Here is a 14,191-nt window from a genome sequence, read left to right as displayed (position 1 = left end):
CAAGCAGAATCCAGACTGTTCATGGGCTGAGCCAGGGACATTGTACTCTCTATGTGGGGCGTTTGCCATTGATGAAGGAGAGCTACTTCGCTTATTTCACCGGGAGAATGTTCAGGTGAAATGTACCCTGCTGTATTTTTGTCCAGGCGCAGCCAAAGAGCAATTACAATAGGAGGAATGTAAAAAAAAAGTCACATTGGCGCAGTCAAAGGTTTGTCCTTATGCTTTTTATTTCTCATTATGCCACCTTAACCTCATAGCAAGTCATTGTGCTAATGGGCATGGCGTTAGAGTTGGCGCTGCTTTGCTTGGGTTCCGACCAATTCCAAACAATAAACAACATTAAAACTTGAAATATAGGGCAGGATAACAATGGGCTGATAGGCGGGAGGAACACCTACAGCGAATACATGGAGTAACAGCAAACAATGACTTCATGTTATTAAATCATAATGGGATTGTGATGGGTGTGAGCAAGTAATGAGATCATCTCACGTTGAGCAACATGTTCCATCCCACCCACAGGCGCTCCATGAAGCTGCACCATGGAAAGGTCCATTGGGGGGGGCATCTTCTTCAGCCATGGTCATCTCCATGATAAGTTATACTGTATAATCAGCCTTTAGGGCACAGGATGATTGAGAAGCACCAACCCCTCCTTTATAAATGGCTTTAGGCCTTTTCTAATCCACTGACTGAGCTGGAACACTAATTAAATTGTTAATTTTCCATTACCAAAGCTTCCTTTGTCTGGTAGCCTGGAGAGGTCCAATAGCTGGTAGCCTGGGGAGGTCCAATAGCTGGTAGCCTGGAGAGGTCCAATAGCTGGTAGCCTGGAGAGGTCCAATAGCTGGTAGCCTGGGGAGGTCCAATAGCTGGTAGCCTGGGGAGGTCCAATAGCTGGTAGCCTGGGGAGGTCCAATAGCTGGTAGCCTGGGGAGGTCCAATAGCTGGTAGCCTGGGGAGGTCCAATAGCTGGTAGCCTGGGGAGGTCCAATAGCTGGTAGCCTGGGGAGGTCCAATAGCTGGTAGCCTGGGGAGGTCCAATAGCTGGTAGCCTGGGGAGGTCCAATAGCTGGTAGCCTGGGAAGGTCCAATAGCTGGTAGCCTGGAAAGGTCCAATAGCTGGTAGCCTGGAAAGGTCCAATAGCTGGTAGCCTGGAAAGGTCCAATAGCTGGTAGCCTGGAAAGGTCCAATAGCTGGTAGCCTGGAAAGGTCCAATAGCTGGTAGCCTGGAAAGGTCCAATAGCTGGTAGCCTGGAAAGGTCCAATAGCTGGTAGCCTGGAAAGGTCCAATAGCTGGTAGCCTGGAAAGGTCCAATAGCTGGTAGCCTGGAAAGGTCCTATAGCTGGTAGCCTGGAAAGGTCCTATAGCTGGTAGCATGGAAAGGTCCTATAGCTGGTAGCCTGGAAAGGTCCTATAGCTGGTAGCCTGGAAAGGTCCTATAGCTGGTAGCCTGGAAAGGTCCTATAGCTGGTAGCCTGGAAAGGTCCTATAGCTGGTAGCCCGGAGAGGTCCTATAGCTGGTAGCCTGGAAAGGTCCTATAGCTGGTAGCCTGGAAAGGTCCTATAGCTGGTAGCCTGGGAAGGTCCAATAGCTGGTAGCCTGGGGCGGTTTTAGAGTGGGGTAGAAGATGCATTTGCCCGGCAGGGGGGTGGATCATAGATAAAAGCACAGCAGACATATAGTGGTGAATAATAATGTCAGATATTCAAAGAGAGAGCATCTTAGGGCCCTATTTCTGGGTCCCACTCCATAGGGTAACAATACAGGCTCTAATTCTAACTGGTTATAGGCTTCTCCATATGCTGCATTGGTGTAAAGAACCGAAACATTATCCCCTATTCAGTGTTGCTGGAGAACATGAACAAAGATAATTTCCCCGGAGCTATTCGCTTGGATTCTAGTTATGATAATAACTTTCCTACTACTTCTACTGTCCAGGGGGTGATAATTGTTTTACGTTGTCTCTCCTAGGGAATCCTTGTCCCTCCCTGGTGATCTCTATTGTTTTTATAACCAACAGTGAAGAACGAGATCACATGGAAATTGTATGTTCAAAGCTCATAAGCAACATCTGAGTCTGGACCCGCAGAGTTACGGCTCCTGCTGTTTCCTCCAATTCAATATTACAGAAGGGAAGTACAGTTATGGGATTCGTTATCCAGAAAGTTCCAAATTATGGAAAGGCCGTCTCCCATAGACTCCATTATAATTAAATAATTATATTATATTAAATATTTATTATCTCTGTAATAATAAAACAGTACTTGATCCCAACTAAGATATAATTAATCCTTATTGGAAGCAAAACCAGCCTATTGGGTTTATTTAATGTTTACATGTTTTAGTAGACTTAAGGTATGAAGATCCAAATTATGGAAAGACCCGTTATCCAGAAAGCCTCAGGTCCTGAGCATTCTGTACATGAAATAAATGCCTCCATCAAACATTATAACCCCCTGAAATACATTTTCAGCTCTTTCATATAAAGCAACTTGTGAATTCTGGGTTAATCCAGATTTGGTAGAAAGGGTGTTTTATGCCCAAAAAGTAACGGGCAAAGCCAATACATTACACAATTGAAATGAGATTTATTGGCTCATTAATCTTTCCAGGCCCCCCTGTGTCTAATAAAGGTCTGGGAAAAGACTGTTCTGCTTTTCATGTTCGTAGGTGAATTTAATGGTTCCAAACAGGTCGCTGGCACAGGACAATAAAAGAGAATCCAGAAATCCCCGACTCCACTAAAACCCTTGGCTGCAGCCTCTGAGTGGTCTGTGACATCAGCACCCCGCCTGCGACATCAGCACCCCGCCTGCGACATCAGCACCCCGCCTGCGACATCAGCACCCCGCCTGCGACATCAGCACCCCGCCTGCGACATCAGCACCCCGCCTGCGACATCAGCACCCCGCCTGCGACATCAGCACCCCGCCTGCGACATCAGCACCCCGCCTGCGACATCAGCACCCCGCCTGCGACATCAGCACCCCGCCTGCGACATCAGCACCCCGCCTGCGACATCAGCACCCCGCCTGCGACATCAGCACCACGTCTGCGACATCAGCACCCCGCCTGCGACATCAGCACCCCGCCTGCGACATCAGCACCCCGCCATTTGAAATTAGCTGCGTGCCGATTGGCTATTCAACAGCTGCACATTGTTCCGAGCTCCTCCAGGTCCTTTGGCAGAAATCCCAGCCAACTGATCCTACCTGTTCCCTAATGACTGAATAATAATCCTTATTAAAGGCTTTTTGGTGTTATTATCGGAGGCTCAAGCAAAGGCAAAATTCAATACATAATAACACGCATCACTTTTTCTATATCTGCCCAGAATTCTCTAATTCACAAATCATAATTAACTTTAGTAACAGTCTCATATTGCTAATGAATACTGTATCCTGCTCACCTGGTCCAAAGTCGCATTTATGTTTTTATATAATAAATATTGTACCCTCTGTATCCTTATCATTTACAGTAGGGGGTACATTATCCCTTATAATACATGAGTGATACTCAGAGTTCCCTGTATAACTCAGCCTGCAGCCTTGTGCCTTTATATGGTCACAGAACAACCCCTCAGTAACTTCTAATATCCTTATCATTTACAGTAGGGGGTACATTATCCCTTATAATACATGAGTGATACTCAGAGTTCCCTGTATAACTCAGCCTGCAGCCTTGTGCCTTTATATGGTCACAGAACAACCCCTCAGTGACTTCTAATATCCTTATCATTTACAGTAGGGGGTACATTATCCCTTATAATACATGAGTGATACTCAGAGTTCCCTGTATAACTCAGCCTGCAGCCTTGTGCCTTTATATGGTCACAGAACAACCCCTCAGTGACTTCTAATATCCTTATCATTTACAGTAGGGGGTACATTATCCCTTATAATACATGAGTGATACTCAGAGTTCCCTGTATAACTCAGCCTGCAGCCTTGTGTCTTTATATGGTCACAGAACAACCCCTCAGTGACTTCTAATATCCTTATCATTTACAGTAGGGGGTACATTATCCCTTATAATACATGAGTGATACTCAGAGTTCCCTGTATAACTCAGCCTGCAGCCTTGTGCCTTTATATGGTCACAGAACAACCCCGCAGTGACTTCTAATATCCTTATCATTTACAGTAGGGGGTACATTATCCCTTATAATACATGAGTGATACTCAGAGTTCCCTGTATAACTCAGCCTGCAGCCTTGTGCCTTTATATGGTCACAGAACAACCCCGCAGTGACTTCTAATATCCTTATCATTTACAGTAGGGGGTACATTATCCCTTATGTGACTCAGGATATGTTTTCGTCCCCATTTCATTCAGCTGTTTGTGCCCCAAGCTCTCGGCACAGCACTAGCCATAGTGAGCAGTGAAACAGAGCTGACACTTTTGCAGCCAGTGATTGGGGGTTTCTGTACATTTACACACTCCCAGTGCCACCTTTCCAGCAGTTGGCAGATAAAACTAAAACTTTTCCCTGGGATGGGGTGTGTCCGTCCAAGAAGGAAAAAAAAAAAAAATCTTTGGAATTTTTCTTTTTCTCTTCGTATTCGATTTCTTTTGTGATTGTGTTATTCATCTTTCGTGCAATCTTACACAACCTGGGCCAATGTAAATAAACACAACTCAAGCCTCTCCATTATCCTGTACATGAGACGCTCACAGTCGGCTTTATAATCCTGCCACGAATGCGGCTCTGCAATGAAGCTTTTTTTTTTTATGGGGGAAAAAACCCTTTAAGCGCCGTCGATTTCTGCAACAGGCCAAAACAGAATTCTTAGTCATTCATTTGTTTTCTTAAAGGCATACGGACTGGGGTTTGAGAATTGTGCAGTGTCATTCCCCTAGGAACCGGGAACTGCATTTTTATTCTTCAGAAATACAGAAGAAGTACTTAAAGGGATACTGTCATGGGAAAAACATTTTTTCTCAAAACACATCAGTTAATAGTGCTGCTCCAGCAGAATTCTGCACTGAAATCCATTTCTCAAAAGAGCAAACTGATTTTTTTTATATTTAATTTTGAAATCTGACATGGGGCAAAACATATTGTCAATTTCCCAGCTGCCCCAAGTCATGTGACTTGTGCTCTGATAAACTTCAGTCACTCTTTACTGCTGTACTGCAAATTGGAGTGATATCACCCCCTCCCCCCCAGCAGCCAAACAAAAGAACAATGGGAAGGTAACCAGATAGCAGCTCCCTAACACAAGATAACAGCTGCCTGGTAGATCTAAGAACAGCACTCAATAGTAAAATCCAGGTCCCACTGAGACACATTCAGTTATATTGAGAAGGAAAAACAGCAGCCTGCCAGAAAGCATTTCTCTCCTAAAGTGCAGGCACAAGTCACATGACCAGGGGCAGCTGGGAAATTTACAAAATGTCTAACCCCATATCATATTTCAAAATTGAATATAAAAAAATCTGTTTGCTCTTTTGAGAAATGGATTTCAGTGCAGAATTCTGCTGGAGTAGCACTATTAACTGATGCATTTTGGAAAAAAAACATGGTTTTCCCATGACAGGATCCCTTTAAAGGCACATGTGCCGTGTGCTCCCATAGAGAACAATGTCTGCGGCCTTGTGCTGCTACAGTTACTATGGACTTACTCCCACTTGGATAATCAGAGGACTATAGCCCCAATAATATGGCACCTTATAAAAAGTCTCCATATGCTGATGGAACTGCTACATTTTCAAAAGGCTTGTCAGCAGGGCCGCCATCAGGGGGGGACAGCGGGGACAAGCGTACCGGGCCCGGGCATGAAGGGGGGCCCGGCAGCGCTGCATTTCTTGAAGATCCGGGCCCCCCTTACGAGCGCCCGAGCCGTACGTCTTGCCTCTTGCGTGCAGAATGCGGAAGTGCCGAAAAGCCGAAGCCGATGCGCCGAAAAGACCCGAAGTCACGGAAAAAGCCGAAGTCCTGAAGCAGCGCAAAGACCCGAAGTCACGAAAACAGCCGAAGCCGAAGTCCTGAAGCGGTGAAAAGACCCGAAGTCACGAAAGGAGGCGAAGTTGAAGTACTGAAGCCATGAGTTCAATTCTACTGAACACCAGTTTGTGTTTTTTTTTTTTTTTAATCCCCTGGCCACCAATGTATTATTTTAATATTCTATAGGCCCCTGCCACCAATCTTTTTTTTAAAACTTTTTTTTTGGGGCCCCAATTTTTTTTTTAACTCGTAAGGGGCCCCTTGCCACCATTGTATTTTTTTGTTTTGTTTTTTTTAAAAAAAAATTAATTTTCTTTTTGGTGGCCCCAAATTTTTTTAACTTGTAAGGGGGCCCCTGCCACCAGTTTTTTTTGGTTTTTTTCAAAAAAAAATTAATTTTTTCAAATTTTTTTTTGGGGCCCCAATTTGTTTTTAACTTATAAGGGGGCCCCTGCCGCCAATGTTTTTTTTTTTTTTCAAAAAAATTTTTTCTCAAATTTTTTTTTGGGGCCCCAATTTGTTTTTAACTTGTAAGGGGGCCGATGCCACCAATGTTTTTTTTTTTCAAAAAAAAATAAAAATTTTTTCAATTTTTTTTTTGGGGCCCCAATTTGTTTTTAACTTATAAGGGGGCCCCTGCCACCAATGTTTGTTTATTTTTTAGTTTTTTTTTAATTTTTTTTTTTTTTGGGGCCCCAATTTTTTATAAGGGGGCCCTGACCATCAATAGCTTTTTACAACTTGTGTGGGGGGGGGGGGTTACTTTTTTAGCGCTGATGTCTGTGTGGTCTTTTAACTGCGATGTGGAGTGGGCGGAATATGGGGTGGAGCTTGGTCGTCAGTGTGGGCGGGGCCCAGGGGGCCCCAAAAATTTTGTTGTACGGGGCCCCGTGATTTCTAATGGCGGCCCTGCTTGTCAGTGTCCCTTTAAATTTCTCATGGCTTCTTCTTAAAGGGCCACTGCGGAAACAAAATTTGTTAAGCTTTATAAAGAAATGCTTTGCTAAAATACAGGCCTGACAAATATCATGGCCGATGGTTCTACACGGCGACAGAAGAAGCAAAATGAATTGCGCATATGTTCATGGGGGTCTGTAGCTCTACCAAGGCCACTTCCTGTAGTTTCCTGTTGCAGGATATGAACAGGAAGTTAAAAGTGCATTTGTGCATTTAGAAACCTTGAATGAAGATTTCCTTTTGCCAGTTGCCAAGTAGAGAGATCAGTAACTCCCTGGCTCAGGGCCCGGACTTTGACTATTAGCCAACAGGCTGCAAAGCCATTAATGCTCTATTAATGTTCTCATGTAATAATAGAAATTACCTGGGCCTGCTGGGAGGCAGACATGAAGTATGGTCCTAGAAGCCATTGAAGCATCTGCCTGTAACTAATTCCTTACCCAGTAGTTTACAAACTGCAGGGCTGCATCCTCCTAGGGGCCCAATGTAACCAATAGGAGTATGTACAACTGTAATATTGTTACATGCCAAGAGGGACACTGGCTAAGGAGGTCTTTGAGGTCTCTGAACAAAGGGATCATCCAAGTGGTGGGTCAAATTGGTCTTATCTGATCATCAGGTCCCTTGGCCAACAATCTGATAACATAAGGGTCCATGCAGACCCTTTGGGAGAGGAGTGACCTATTGGATTTTTCAGCCTCCCAATTCTGAAATGTTAAGCAACAACTTGGGGCCGATACACTGGACTCTCACTGTGCATCAGAACTGGATTAAACAAAGACTTCAAAGTCCCAGCCTAGGATCCCATTATTTATAGCGGGGCCCACTAGGGCTTGGAGACCGAATTAGAACAGCTTAAGTGGGCGGTTACTGCTATTATGAACAAATCAGGGGGCCACAAGTTGTGTTATTGTTAGTGTCACCATCTTGCTCTACTTTCACTATCTTACCCTTCTGTTTATACAGTATGTTCTCCTACGGTCACCAAATTGCCCTCTGGTCTCTATCTTATCCTACTGTCTCAGTCATGTCCTACTGTCCCTAAATTGCCCTCCTGTCTCCATCTTGCCCTACTGTCCCCATCTTGTCCTACTGTCCCCATCTTGTCCTACTGTCCCCATCTTGTCCTACTGTCTCCTTCTTACCGTACTCTCTTTCCCTGCCCTCCTGTCCACATCTTGTTGTACTGTCCTCTTCCTGACCTGCTGTCACCATCATATGCGCCGTCTCTATGTTGTCTTGATTTTGTCCTACTGCCACCATCTAGCCCTATTATACCTAAATACTGGTCCCTCAGCAGTGCCCCTTATATACACTCCGTGCCCATAAAGAGGGCTGCCTGTTTAAATGAAAGTGCAAGCAGCAACCAAGAGAACCTATATGAATGTCTGTATAGGCTTCCTCTTTGGCCACTCTCCAAATTTAGGAATGTGCCCCTGTTGTAAAATCCAGTTTGATAAATTGGTCTGCGTCAAGAAAACACAGCCTTGAGGGAGGAGGAAACCTAAGAGCAGAGAAGAAATTCCTGTGGTGATTGCACAAGGCTGCCCAGCATGCCTGTCCTAATGGCTTTTCTCTCCACTCTTCATAAAACCTTCAGCCCCAAATCCTAAACAGATTGAGTATGAAAAAAACAGGATTCTACCTACAGACGGAACGTTACTTTCTAGACATCAAAACCACTTAATTGTCCTGCTGTCTGGTAATGGACTCCGGTGCCCACGCATTCCGCCGCAGTCTTCATACTCATCAGATGGGCTTGTGAATCCTAAAATCAGTCTTGGCAGGTGAGGGGATAATTTATCCCCAAATGTCTCGTAGCATTATTGGGAGTAAGGCCAGTATAAAAGCCTTTTAATGCTCCCTTATACTTGAGAATTGCTTTTTGTGCCCACGCATTTCACACTTAGGTTTATCCTGCCTTCTTTCTTCTCTTCTATATCATTTTAATCAAGCCTCCATTTCTCTAATAATAGTGGCCATACATGGACCATCAAAGGTTGACTCCAGTTGGCAACTGTATGAGGCCCTCCCAGTTGGCTGTCCTACCCACATATGGGCAAAGGTTTGCCAGGCATCTATTCCTCTTATCTTGCCTCTACTGCTTTTGAATCCCCCTTGTTTGGACATAATAATAACAACAACACATCATTGCTGTGGTTGGCCAGGAGCAAACCATGCTATGAATGGACAGGGGTGCACCCTGCTTACTGATCAAGTGGCCACCACACTGATATTGGGCAGGAGGTCCAAGGCAGGAGAACTATGATGGTTATTAGACTAGAGGCCCACTGGGACCACTGGAAGATCTACTGGTCTCCTAATAGACCAATCAGACCCCTGCAGGAATGTTAGACTTGCAGAAGAGAAGCAGACGTTGCTGAACTTTATAGCCTGAAGACCACACATGGAGGACATGATTTATCCCACCCACTCGCCCCCAACTCCCCCGCATACTGTAAAACTTTATATAATGTTTATTTTTTTAAACTTTCCGTAATAAATATTTTACTGGCGGGCGCACATGGTTTGTATCGTTCACTATAAAACAAAAGCAACTCAGGGTCGTTCATTGGACTCTTTGATTCTAACATAGGTGTGACTTCATCCTGATACTTGTTATAGGCCTACAGCTGTGGTCAGCCCTTAGGCAAAGAAATTAAGCATTGTACCGATTACAATTCAGCAGGAACAGTCCCCTAAGTTTGCTCATAGTCTGTACAGAGAGATCCCATAAAACTATGGCAGCATAGGTATTCCCCTGTACTAAGCACAATTCAGCAGGAACAGCCCCTAAGTTTGCTCATAGTCTGTACAGAGAGATCCCATAAAACTATGGCAGCATAGGTATTCCCCTGTACTAAGCACAATTCAGCAGGAACAGCCCCTAAGTTTGCTTATAGTCTGTACAGAGAGATCCCATAAAACTATGGCAGCATAGGTATTCCCTGTACTAAGCACAATTCAGCAGGAACAGTCCCCTAAGTTTGCTCATAGTCTGTACAGAGAGATCCCATAAAACTATGGCAACATAGGTATTCCCTGTACTAAGCACAATTCAGCAGGAACAGTCCCCTAAGTTTGCTCAGTCTGTACAGAGAGATCCCATAAAACTATGGCAGTATAGGTATTCCCTGTACTAAGCACAATTCAGCAGGAACAGTCCCCTAAGTTTGCTCATAGTCTGTACAGAGAGATCCCATAAAACTATGGCAGTATAGGTATTCCCTGTACTAAGCACAATTCAGCAGGAAGGCCTTGCTGTGTAAGTATTGTGGCTGCTCCTACTGGATACTGTTATAAAAATAAAAAGTATTGTTCAGTAAGACATATGGGGAATAAGTAGAAAGTGCCCCTTACTTATAAATAGGGAATATTTCCTATATAGTGACATATGGATAAGGTTCCACCCTTATAACTTGGCATCAGATTAGAGGGTTTTGTGCCAACCTTGTTATCAGCTTTGCCTTCCCCGTCCTTTATTGTTTCCTTCCCATTAAGGGATTATTATCTGGAGCCAAGTTATTTCCATCTGCACCCGCTGATACGGTTTCTCTACACCAAGCACCAAATAATACACTATTTTCACTAGGCCTGAGGCATAACTGAGTCTGAGCATTGCCTGTACCATATCAAGCAGGAGCCTCAGTAACTGGACCACAGTCTAATTCTGCTGCTTAATTATTTATTACATATTTGCAGCTCCAATAGATAGTACAGAAAAGCCGTACACCTTTCATGCCTCCATGGGGCACTTAAACTCTATTGCTTTTCTGAAAATTAACCATTTGCTTAAAACGGCACCACTCTTGACAATGGGTTTGGTTCACCTTTAAATTAACTCTTAGTATGATGTAGAGAGGGATATTCTGAGACAATTTGCAATTGGTTTTTATTTTTTTATTATTTGTGGTTTTTGAGTTAATTTTTATTCAGCAGCTCTCTGATTTGCAATTTCAGCCATCTGGTTGCTAGGGTCCAAATTACGCTAGCAACCATACATTGATTTAAATAGATTGGAATAAGAATAGGAGAGGTCTTAATAGAAAGACGAGGAAAAAAAAAGGAGCAATAACAATACATTTGTAGCCTTATAGAGCATCTACTTTTAGAGGGGGTCGGTGACCCCCTTTTCAAAGTTAGAAAGAGTCAGAAAAAAAAGCAAATAATTTAAAAAACCTATAAAAAATAAATAATGAATACCAATTGCTTATAAAGGATCATTCTGTAACATACTGAAAGTTGACTTGAAGGTGAACTAAAGAAGTAGGTAGAAATGTTGTACATGATGTTTTGTGCTTCAGTACCAGCCCAAGGCAACCACAGCCCTTTAGCAGTAAAGATCTGTGTCTCCAAAGATGCCCCAGTAGCTCCCCATCTTCTTTTCTGCTGATTCACTGCACATGCTCTGTGCTGCTGTCACTTACTGAGCTTAGGGACCCACTCACAATATACAGTACACATAGAATAGAAATGTCACAATATAAGGCTGATTAGTAATTAATACACATAATTACTACATGGCAGCACAGAAACCAGTGCAATTAGCATCAGAATTGAATAATCAGCAAACCTGTAGCATCAGCTTATATTACAGCCAGGGAAGCTCATTTTCTGCTGGATAATTAATGACGAGCCCTAAGCTTAGCTTCTCAACAGCCAATCAGAGCCCACTGAGCATGTGAGTGTCACACTCAGATTTATTGATCTTTGGATTTACTAGTGCAAGCAGTATGGCAGCCCCCCGTTCATGTGAATGCATCCAGCAACGTGCTCTGCACAAAATAAGCTTTAAATATTTAGAAAGCTGTATACATACATATCAGCTCATTATCGGGAGCTACCGCACAGCTTGCTAACGTGAAGACACAGGTATAAGAAATGTTCTGCACTAAGGGAAGCAATATGGCAGCTCCAGCGTTTAAATACAAATATACAGAGGAGGAATGTCCTGTGCACACAACAAGGACTTTCTAATGGAAATAAATGTGAGAATAACATAATATATATATAGGTGCCATTCAAACACAGCTGTGCCACGCCGCTAGCAGTTACGGCTTTGCAGTTGCCCTGATTTAGTCACATTCCAGTAGCAGTAAGACTGTGTAATACTGGGATAGTAACAAACATATCATTGTGGCTGCCATTTGGTATTGAGCAATTCTCATTCTCACGCACACCTTCCTTGCAAATAAGGGGATCCGGAAAAAAACACAAAACACCCATTTCTAAAATACCACTTTTAACCCCAAAATTAACCTTTAGAAACAAACAGGGTTCATGAAGCTTAAGGATAGAGTCAGGGCAAATATCTATCACTTACACCAGTTAGTAGAAACAATTGGAAGTAAGTCACTAAATGTCATACTAAATTGCCAGTTAATGAGAGACAGTCTAAATGAAGATGTATTGTGATTCGCTGAGAATGTCTCCAAATCAATATCTCTTGTAGCAAAGTCTATAATAAGAGAGACACTTACCTTTACTACACACACGTCCCAGGCTGCACAGGACTCACTGATTCCTCACTGGGCTCTGAGTGTTTCTCTGGCTCAGCCCTGCCCCACAGAGAGAAGGATGATGTCAGCTTTAATCAAACACAAGTGGGTGTGGGTGGACACACAGAGAAAAAAAAGGCAAAGAAATTGTTCCTGTGATTTCACTGCTCTCACGTTCTGACTTTCTGCTGAATATCAGACGAATATAATACGTTTCCTAAAATAATCACAAAATCTTGGTGGGTGATATGCATTGCTTTAAATAAAATAGAAAGTTCAAAAAAAAAATTTTTTTTAGATAACTATGCACAGGGGTTGCTGGATCTGGGTGGGGAAGAGATAATATACATGGAATTAGCCCTGTATTTATCTGCTGTGTGTTCTGGGGTATTATACATGGAATTGGCACTGTAATTATCTGCTGTGTGTTCTGGGGTATTATACATGGAATTGGCACTGTATTTATCTGCTGTGTGTTCTGGGGTATTATACATGGAATTGGCACTGTATTTATCTGCTGTGTGTTCTGGGGTATTATACATGGAATTGGCACTGTATTTATCCTGCTGTGTGTTCTGGGTATTATACATGGAATTGGCCCTGTATTTATCTGCTGTGTGTTCTGGGTATTATACATGGAATTGGCCCTGTATTTATCTGCTGTGGGTTCTGGGTATTATACATGGAATTGGCACTGTATTTATCTGCTGTGTGTTCTGGGGTATTATACATGGAATTGGCACTGTATTTATCCTGCTGTGTGTTCTGGGTATTATACATGGAATTGGCCCTGTATTTATCTGCTGTGTGTTCTGGGTATTATACATGGAATTGGCCCTGTATTTATCTGCTGTGTGTTCTGGGGTATTATACATGGAATTGACACTGTATTTATCTACTGTGTTTTCTGGGGTATTATACATGGAATTGGCACTGTATTTATCTGCTGTGTGTTCTGGGGTATTATACATGGAATTGGCACTGTATTTATCCTACTGTGTGTTCTGGGTATTATACATGGAATTGGCACTGTATTTATCTGCTGTGTGTTCTGGGGTATTATACATGGAATTGGCCCTGTATTTATCTGCTGTGTGTTCTGGGGTATTATACATGGAATTGGCCCTGTATTTATCCTGCTGTGTGTTCTGGGGTATTATACATGGAATTGGCCCTGTATTTATCTGCTGTGTGTTCTGGGGTATTATACATGGAATTGGCCCTGTATTTATCCTGCTGTGTGTTCTGGGTATTATACATGGAATTGGCACTGTATTTATCTGCTGTGTGTTCTGGGTATTATACATGGAATTGGCACTGTATTTATCCTGCTGTGTGTTCTGGGGTATTATACATGGAATTGGCCCTGTATTTATCTGCTGTGTGTTCTGGGGTATTATACATGGAATTGGCTCTGTATTTATCTGCTGTGTGTTCTGGGGTATTATACATGGAATTGGCCCTGTATTTATCCTGCTGTGTGTTCTGGGTATTATACATGGAATTGGCACTGTATTTATCTGCTGTGTGTTCTGGGTATTATACATGGAATTGGCACTGTATTTATCTGCTGTGTGTTCTGGGGTATTATACATGGAATTGGCCCTGTATTTATCTGCTGTGTGTTCTGGGGTATTATACATGGAATTAGCACTGTATTTATCCTGCTGTGTGTTCTGGGGTATTATACATGGAATTAGCACTGTATTTATCTGCTGTGGGTTCTGGGGTATTATACATGGAATTAGCACTGTATTTATCTGCTGTGGGTTCTGGGATA

The 14,191-nt window shown here is 43.0% G+C and overlaps 1 protein-coding gene across 1 annotated transcript in view; it reads right to left on the bottom strand.

Annotated features, from left to right (window-relative positions):
• Positions 1-12,438, bottom strand: part of tagln2.S (transgelin 2 S homeolog) — a gene marked incomplete at its 5' end in the record, with an annotated part of 31,646 nt that extends 19,208 nt beyond the window's left edge. The window contains 1 exon segment of the mRNA NM_001087314.1: positions 12,394-12,438.
• Positions 12,439-14,191: the final 1,753 nt, after the last annotated feature.

Source organism: Xenopus laevis, chromosome 8S (genome assembly GCF_017654675.1).
Source record: "Xenopus laevis strain J_2021 chromosome 8S, Xenopus_laevis_v10.1, whole genome shotgun sequence".
In the NCBI taxonomy this organism is placed as follows: domain Eukaryota; kingdom Metazoa; phylum Chordata; class Amphibia; order Anura; family Pipidae; genus Xenopus; species Xenopus laevis.
This window is presented reverse-complemented; position numbering and strand designations above follow the sequence as displayed.